General features: G+C 29.9%; 7 non-coding genes across 7 annotated transcripts; 6 read left to right on the top strand and 1 right to left on the bottom strand.

The window, feature by feature from the left end:
• Positions 1-458: 458 nt before the first annotated feature.
• Positions 459-531, top strand: TRNAK-CUU (transfer RNA lysine (anticodon CUU)). The gene has a single exon. It is a non-coding gene; the product is annotated as a tRNA-Lys (tRNA).
• Positions 532-602: 71 nt separating this feature from the next.
• Positions 603-675, top strand: TRNAK-CUU (transfer RNA lysine (anticodon CUU)). Its single transcript has one exon. It is a non-coding gene; the product is annotated as a tRNA-Lys (tRNA).
• A 71-nt stretch (positions 676-746) lies between these two features.
• Positions 747-819, top strand: TRNAK-CUU (transfer RNA lysine (anticodon CUU)). The gene has a single exon. It is a non-coding gene; the product is annotated as a tRNA-Lys (tRNA).
• A 71-nt stretch (positions 820-890) lies between these two features.
• TRNAK-CUU (transfer RNA lysine (anticodon CUU)) lies at positions 891-963 on the top strand. Its single transcript has one exon. It is a non-coding gene; the product is annotated as a tRNA-Lys (tRNA).
• A 71-nt stretch (positions 964-1,034) lies between these two features.
• Positions 1,035-1,107, top strand: TRNAK-CUU (transfer RNA lysine (anticodon CUU)). The gene has a single exon. It is a non-coding gene; the product is annotated as a tRNA-Lys (tRNA).
• A 71-nt stretch (positions 1,108-1,178) lies between these two features.
• On the top strand, positions 1,179-1,251 carry TRNAK-CUU (transfer RNA lysine (anticodon CUU)). Its single transcript has one exon. It is a non-coding gene; the product is annotated as a tRNA-Lys (tRNA).
• Positions 1,252-8,364: 7,113 nt separating this feature from the next.
• Positions 8,365-8,437, bottom strand: TRNAK-CUU (transfer RNA lysine (anticodon CUU)). The gene has a single exon. It is a non-coding gene; the product is annotated as a tRNA-Lys (tRNA).
• Positions 8,438-8,707: the final 270 nt, after the last annotated feature.

Below are 8,707 nucleotides of genomic sequence, written 5' to 3'. Positions count from 1 at the left end.
CCATCAAAAAGTCATCCACGAAGGCAAAACATTTCCCCAATACTTCATCCAGGAGTTCCCTTGTCTTCTGGATTGGGTTCAAAATTACAAGGTTACGGTTTTGAACATTAGTGGTCGTAAACCCAAAATTGGGTTAGCTGTTCAACGAGAACGGACAATAAAATAAACGGACAGATTTCAAAGTGCGAGTACTGAAGTTGTTGCTCATCCACTTTTGATGTCTTGATTTTCATCCTTTTTATCCATAATCCAAACCAAATGGACGAAGTTCGGTAGAAATTAAAAACCAATCTTAACAAAAAGTGCCTGGAAATAATGCAAATAGCGTTTGAAAAAGGTGAGAATCTCTTAAGTTCTTTTGTCTTCGGCGAGTGACAATTTGATGGTTATTCTTGAGTTNGTCGATGGAAAATAATCGTTGTGAAATTGTAGATACTTTCCTTCCTACTTCGTTCAACGCCCGGCTAGCTCAGTCGGTAGAGCACGAGACTCTTAATCTCGGGGTCGTGGGTTCGAGCCCCACGTTGGGCGTGATTTTTGTTTTGTCGATGGAAAATAATCGTTGTGAAATTGTAGATACTTTCCTTCCTACTTCGTTCAACGCCCGGCTAGCTCAGTCGGTAGAGCACGAGACTCTTAATCTCGGGGTCGTGGGTTCGAGCCCCACGTTGGGCGTGATTTTTGTTTTGTCGATGGAAAATAATCGTTGTGAAATTGTAGATACTTTCCTTCCTACTTCGTTCAACGCCCGGCTAGCTCAGTCGGTAGAGCACGAGACTCTTAATCTCGGGGTCGTGGGTTCGAGCCCCACGTTGGGCGTGATTTTTGTTTTGTCGATGGAAAATAATCGTTGTGAAATTGTAGATACTTTCCTTCCTACTTCGTTCAACGCCCGGCTAGCTCAGTCGGTAGAGCACGAGACTCTTAATCTCGGGGTCGTGGGTTCGAGCCCCACGTTGGGCGTGATTTTTGTTTTGTCGATGGAAAATAATCGTTGTGAAATTGTAGATACTTTCCTTCCTACTTCGTTCAACGCCCGGCTAGCTCAGTCGGTAGAGCACGAGACTCTTAATCTCGGGGTCGTGGGTTCGAGCCCCACGTTGGGCGTGATTTTTGTTTTGTCGATGGAAAATAATCGTTGTGAAATTGTAGATACTTTCCTTCCTACTTCGTTCAACGCCCGGCTAGCTCAGTCGGTAGAGCACGAGACTCTTAATCTCGGGGTCGTGGGTTCGAGCCCCACGTTGGGCGTAATTGTTTTTTGATTTGGCGGTGGTGGGACTTACTCCCATGGTTTGAATTAGCTTTAAAGTAGGTCCTTGATTTGTGCAAATATTTTTGAAATTTGAATTATAAAAATTTAAAGGTCATATATTTTATATAAAATGATAATAATAATAATATTACGAAATGTCGGTAGAGTAGATTTAAAATCTAGTGAAAAAATGATCTAAATATCTGTTCATATTGATGATCATATAGTTTTTTTTCCTTAAAAAAAAAACTTTTCTTGTTATTTTTTATTTTATTTATTTATTTCACTTTATTTTATTTCATTTTATTTTATTTTATTTTATTTTATTTTACTTTATTTTATTTTATTTTATTTTATTTTATTTTATTTTATTTTTTTTATTCATTTCATTTTATTTATTTTATTTTATTTCATTTATTTTATGAATGAATTTGGAAACACTGTTGTAGAAAAAGTTATAAGAAATAAGTAATCTCAATGAATAAGAGATTCTTAAAAAATGCGAGATAGAAAAAGGTTGTATAATTTATAACATAAAATTTGAATCAATAAATTAGTGTGACTATATATATAGAAATATGAATAAAATAATGTTTCGAAAATAGAAAAAGTAAAAATAGGTAAAAAAAAAAACTAAACTTTATTTTTTAGAAAAAAAAACATAATTAAATGTATTTTTGGTTATTAAAAAAAAGAAAAAAACAGTTAATTAATATTTTATTTAGTTAATTCTTAGTTATTTTTTTTATTTAGTTTTTTCTTAGGAAGGAAATCTTTTCCTTCCTAAAAAATAACTAATTCAAAAAAAAAAAAAAAAAAACTTGCTTTTTACAAGAAACGNAAAAAAAAAAAAAAAAAAAAAAGCAGATAAGCAAACAAACGAATCAATAAATAGATGAATAAATTAGTAAATAAATAAATAAATAAGTAAGTAAAATAAACGAGTAAAAATTAAGGTATAGAAATTAAGAAAAATAGGAAGAAAGAAAAACAAGGAAATAAGTTTAAAAAAATAAAATTACATAAAAAGGAAAACGTTTTTTTGCTTATCAACAAAGAACGAATTTTTGCTTATCAACAAAGACAATTTTTCTATCATAAATATTTTTATTCCTTGACAAAAATGAATGATAAAGAAAGAAAAGAAATATCTGTGCAATTCAGAATGTTAAAATCAAATTTATTATTATTTTATTAGGATTTTATTTATTTTATTGGGAGGTGTCAAAATGCTCAATTTTCAGACCTTATCATTCTATTTTAATTATTTGAATATTATCATAAATCAATGAGTCAATTCGGCTTCGATTAAACCAAGGAAAGAAAAATATAAATGATTAAAAATTTATTGCATGGCATATAAATTAAAAGAAATGTTTACATCAAATATAAAAAAAATATTCTAAAAATTATATTCCTCAAAAATAAATGATATGAATAAATTTAAAAAAAGTGAATGAAAAAAGAAAATACACTAAAAAGAGAAAAATGTAATATAAATGTTTAAAAATTAAATTTTTATTTATTTTTATTATCTACATAAGTATTTTTGTTACCTCTAAAGCGTAGAAATAATTTATTCTACTGATTATCTAGCTAATGTGTAATGCTTAATCTGTTTAAGTGCCGAAACATTGTTTCATCTCTCAATTTACTTAGGTAATCAGGGTAGTCTGCAAACTACCTAGATGACCTGCACATTACCTATTCTTCGTAATATACACTTGTTAAAGTGAAAATAAGGTCATTGTTTGAACAGCAGCAATTTTCCTTTATGCTCAAATTAATAGAATGTTGTTTAATTTTTGTTTTGGTCTACAATAATAATCAGAATCAACAATAATAATCAGAATAAATCACGTTACTGTAGTTAAAAAATTAATTAATTTGTTGACAGAATTCATCATCAATCAGTTTAAAAACTATAATATAAACGAATCATACGGTTTAAAATATTATTACAATTAAGGAAATTAACATAATGTCATTGCTTCTTTTCGATATCTAAAGAATCAATTCAAAACATTCTACAAACTAGTTGATGGAATGAGAGGTACAAAATTTTTGAACTTTAACCATATGGAAGCCTTTAATTTGTTCATTACCTAGTTATAATATGAAAAATTCCTAATTCAACTCTTTTACGGAGCAAATCAGTATATTAGCTTGATAATGAGTGTGTTAACGGCCATCGTTCACTATACGTAATAATATTCAAAATTCTCGATTCTTAAAAAAAAAAAAGAGGGACAATATATTTAATTTATAGTTTAGATTTCAACTTGCAACTTAATATTCACGACATATAAGTAAAATAGATAAATAAAACACATACAGTCTCTGGTCAAACTGTAAGACGCACTATAAGATTTAATGTAAAATCTTAATTATCAGGTGATGCTATACAGCTTTATTGTTTTTACGCGACTGAAACCGGTTTACACTTGTTTACGTTCAGGTATCAGTTGGTTAAATTAGATCAGTGTTTCCCAAAGTGTGGTACGCGTACCCTCAGGGGTACGGGAACAGTTTAGAGGGGGTACGCGTTCTTATGCGAAATATCTTGCAACGAGCGAAAATTTCAGAACATTTTATTTAAAAACAAAGCTAGCCGTGAAAATTTACGATTACGTATTTTTCTATTGGCTATTTTTTGCAGAGTTAACAGTTAATAATTAGTGGTGTCAACAGCCAGTTGTGATTGTTAACTTTTGTGCAATTTTTTTATAGTAAGAAATATGTTTATTTTTTTTATTAGTGGTACACAACGTTCCGAAAATTTTAGAAAGGGTACGCAAAAGTCATAAGTTTGGGTAACACTGAATTAGATGATAGTTAATATAAATTCGACGATTGTATAAATTAGAAGATATATTGGATAAATATAGAATATTTATTATATCGGGTATTTTATAATCATATTGTAATAATCAGATCAAATTATTAGACGCACTGTAGTTTTTCAACAATTTCATTTTTTGCACTAGTTTATAAGCAATAGTTTTATAGTTAAACCTACATGTAAATGGGTTTATAGTCAGTAGATTTTCTGTAAGCTTCCTATTTGTATTTATTTTTAACGTATTGCATTACAAAGTTAGCCAATTGATACACGAACGTAAGCAACTGCAAACCGGTTTCAGCTGACAATAAAGCTGTATAGAGTATCACCTGATAATTAAGATTTCGCATAGAATCTTATAGTGCGTCTGATAATTTGGCCAGGGGACTGTATTATTAAAAAATAAAGAACTTTTTTCTTTATCAAAATGAGCAATCTAATGCTATTCTAAAGATTCCGTTCCCGAACAAAAAAGAAGAAATAAACTAGATCGAATGAAAATTGGAAACTAAGTAGAAATAAGATGAAAATGGGGGTGGATAAACAGCACCTCATTTTAGGCCATCCACCCTTAGTATCACCTTTTCTGCCGCACCTGTTCTACCTCCCCATCTATTAGAGGAGCCTGCTGGACATGCCTGTCGCGGTTCACAGGTTCTGAGCAATGGTTCCAGGTGAATTCCCACTCACACTTCACCCCGTTCTCATTTTTATATGGACACCTCAACCACCCCTTTAGAAATAAAGAAAGTCAACTAAGTCTTTTTTTTTTATCGACCCGTGCAATTGCTTATTAGAACAGGGCGATGTATCGCGAAAAAGCGGTATTTTTTTCAACGTCGTAGTAGTGATATTTAAAATACAATCTCGAAATGTATCTTAAATAAAATGTTTTTTTTTCTCTAAATTTATATTATATCCGTCGTTGAATAGCCGATCCAATTTTTGGATTTACGACTACTGACGTTGCGCATCAATCACCATTTACTGCACGGGGAGTCTTCGAGCGATCGGGATCGAACCCACGGACTCTTGGACATGGGCCCGGTGCCCTACCAGCCAGGCTATCCCAGCCTTGAATACAGTGTTTTTATATATCCGTCGTTGAACCGCCGTCCCAATTTAGAGTTTACGACTACTAATGTTCAACAACGTAGCTTTGCAATTTTGAACCATTCCAGGAGACAAGGAAACTCCTGGATCAGTACCCCAGAGGTATTGATTTGTTATGGCAATATGGAGGACTTTGTGACTCGACAGATTTGCCGCACATTTGTCACCATTTACTACACGGAGAGTCTTCGGCCGGCGGAGATAGACCCACGAACGCTCTGACATGGACCCAGTGCCCTACCAACCAGGCTATCCCGGGCCATTATGATGTTTTATAATAAATGACGAAAATAGGGTGATTATCGAAAAAATGATAATTATTAACAATGATGCTATCGAGATCATTATCGACAACGATAGCATAGCGATTCCTGTCGACAAACATAAGCATTGAAAACATTGAAACATAAACATTGAAATTACCTACTTGATTAAAGATTCATTAAGCTACAAAGATACTTAGTTTTATTCACTTGAAAGAAAATTAAAAAAAAAAATAGAATAGCTGTTTTTTTATTATTAATAACAGCGGCTTTAGTGTTCCCCTCCCCACCAACAAAATCTTTTTTGATATTTATTTTTAACAGCAATGGAACATACTAAAAAATTTTTTTTCAATTTTTACAAATGACGAATTCCACGCACGGCTCGCACAGACCGCAGTGCTGACGTAAAATATCCTCAGTCGAGACGGATCATGAGTTAGAGTCCTCTTATCGTCAGGCTAACCGAGGAAAGTTTTCGTGATTTTCCTCTCCATGTAACGATAGTTCCATCAAAAAGTCCACCACGAAGTCAAAATTTCTCCCAATACTTGATCCAGAAGTTCCCTTGTCTTCTGGATTGAGTTTAAATTTACAAGTCTACGGAGTTAAACATTAGTATAGTAGTAAATCAAAAAAATTGAGTTATCTGTTCCACGAAGGCTGTAAAATATAGAAAAAAAAAAGAAAAAAAAGCAAGAAATGGTCATTTTAACTTACAATATCATTTATAATTTACTTAAAATCCGTGGCATGCAGATGTAGGCTAATTAATAATACAATTTAACCATTGTTAACAATAATCTTACAATTTTGCTATACATTAATATTACAATTTTACCATTACAATAAAAATGTAATTTCGATTTATTTTCTTCAAACAGCAAAGATGTAAACAAAAATAATATGTCAACAGAATTAAAAATATAAATGGATTATTTTATGATTATTTGTGAAATAAAATAATTTTATTTCAAATGAATAAAGAAGATACCTTTTATTGCCATTGTTATTATTTATTATTGTTAAGAGGTCTTTTTCCTCTTGACCGAGCTCAGAGGTCGGAGGGGTGAAGACGGGAAGGAAAACTTCGAAATATACTTTTAATCCTTTTTATTTAATTTTCGCAAATCAATTGCTAAGGGTAGATATTTCCACAATTTCGGCAGTAATATGTAAAATACAAGGCCGTCATTCAAGATAGGTGTGCGATATTTTAGATTTTCTTCTCATTTTTTACTGAATAAATTATGTCAATATATTTCTGCAATCAGCATTTTTTGAAAGATAATTTAATATTATACTTGTCTGCTTTTGATTTTTTGGTTATCATCTTCGTTTTTTGTGCGGTTGAAATTTTTTTTCTTTCAACTCATCATCCAAATCGATCTTTATTAGTTTAAACGGAAATAAAATTTAATTTGAAAAAAAAAAATCTATAAGTGTGTAATTTTAAATTACTTACCACAAATTTCTTGATTTCATTGCTTTAAGTTTTTGAATCAAAATATGTTCTGTAAAATTACCAACCCTATTTCTTCCAATCTAATAAAGCGACCTTTTTATTCTAAATTTTTTTCCTTCCGTACGGCGCATTGTTTTTGATTGGAGATTTATCATCATAATTTTGTCAAAGCAAAAAAAAAAATAAATAAAAAATAAAAAAAAAAATAAATAAATAAATAAAGAAAGAAAGAAAGAAAGAAAGAAAGAAAAAAAGTCACATTTGAAATATAATTTGAAATTCAGGACAGCGAGGGAACTATAACTATTTTTTTTCTTTTCATTTTTTTTTAAAAATAATTACGGGGAGGAAACACCTTTATCTCTTTTATTAAAAAGAAATTTAAAAGAAATTCGTAATTATGAAAAAAGGATATAGTAAAGCAGTAAACTCACTGCTCCAAAGATATAATTTATTCAATGTAACTAATTCGATTGCTATTATTTTTCATATGAATTTAACTCATAACTCAAAATCAGCAATTAATTTACTATAACTTTAATTCTATTGCTATTATTTTTCGTATGAATTTAACTCGAAACTACAAAGCGGCAATTTATTTACTATAACTTTAATTCTATTGCTATTATTTTTCACATGAATTTTTACTCACAACTTTGCGAAGCTACAGTTTATTCAATAAACTTTAATTCTATTTCTATTATTTTTCATATGGATTTAACTCGCAACTCCAAAGCAGCAATTTATTTACTATAACTTTAATTCTATTGTTATTATTTTTCGCATGGATTTAACCTGCTACTCCAAAGTTGAAAGTTTATTTACTAAAACTTGAAATCTATTGCTATTATTTTTCATATAAAATGAAACTTTTCAACAGTTAAATATTTCTCAGAAGGAAAGTTTTTTTTTTATGATGAATAAATGATTTTCAAGCAAATTTAATAATGAGGAATTTTTAGGGAATTAAAATATTGAAGAGAAATAATACAAATGAAAATAAGTTCTTAATAAGGAATAATTTCCACTTGAATTTATTTATAATGAATTAAAAAAATAGATTTTTGTTTATACATATTTTGCCAACACTTTCTTTTAAAAAAAAAATTAAGTCTTTATTTGCTTTTTATTGATTTTAACCCACTTTAAAGGGGGCATATAACCAAGGGATTTGCCCTTTGGCTTCCACACATTTTTGTACGTTATTGCTTATAATTTGTAACTAAATAGTTTAAATTTTTGGAAGAAATTTAATTAATATTAAGTTAAAGAAAAGAAGAAAAATAACATTAAAAAAAGAATTGCTTTTCATTATCATTCGGTTATTATTATTTCCTTCTTTTTTACGTTAGTTATGAGTTGATAAAAATCATCGTTAGCATTTAATGCAAAAGTTAGTATATTTTCGAAAAAGTCAAAAAAGTAACGCCCAACGTGGGGCTCGAACCCACGACCCCGAGATTAAGAGTCTCGTGCTCTACCGACTGAGCTAGCCGGGCGTGTTAGCGGAAAATTTTTTAATATGAATAAAGAAATAAAATAGATTTTGAAGTGATTGCTAATTGAATATACATACCAGAAAATACTATTTTTCATATTTTATTTAGCTTTTTATATATTTTTAAATGTTTGGATTAGAAATTCTTTTAAATTTCTTTTTTAAACTTAAATCTTACATTATGCAATTATCTTGGAGTGTTATACTATTATCTTACGCTATTTGAATTGTCGTATATAAATAAAATAGCACACTTAATTTTTTTTTCATA

This window comes from Parasteatoda tepidariorum, chromosome 7, assembly GCF_043381705.1.
Source record: "Parasteatoda tepidariorum isolate YZ-2023 chromosome 7, CAS_Ptep_4.0, whole genome shotgun sequence".
In the NCBI taxonomy this organism is placed as follows: domain Eukaryota; kingdom Metazoa; phylum Arthropoda; class Arachnida; order Araneae; family Theridiidae; genus Parasteatoda; species Parasteatoda tepidariorum.
Note: the sequence above shows the minus strand (reverse complement) of the source record. Positions and strands in the feature narration are given on the sequence as shown.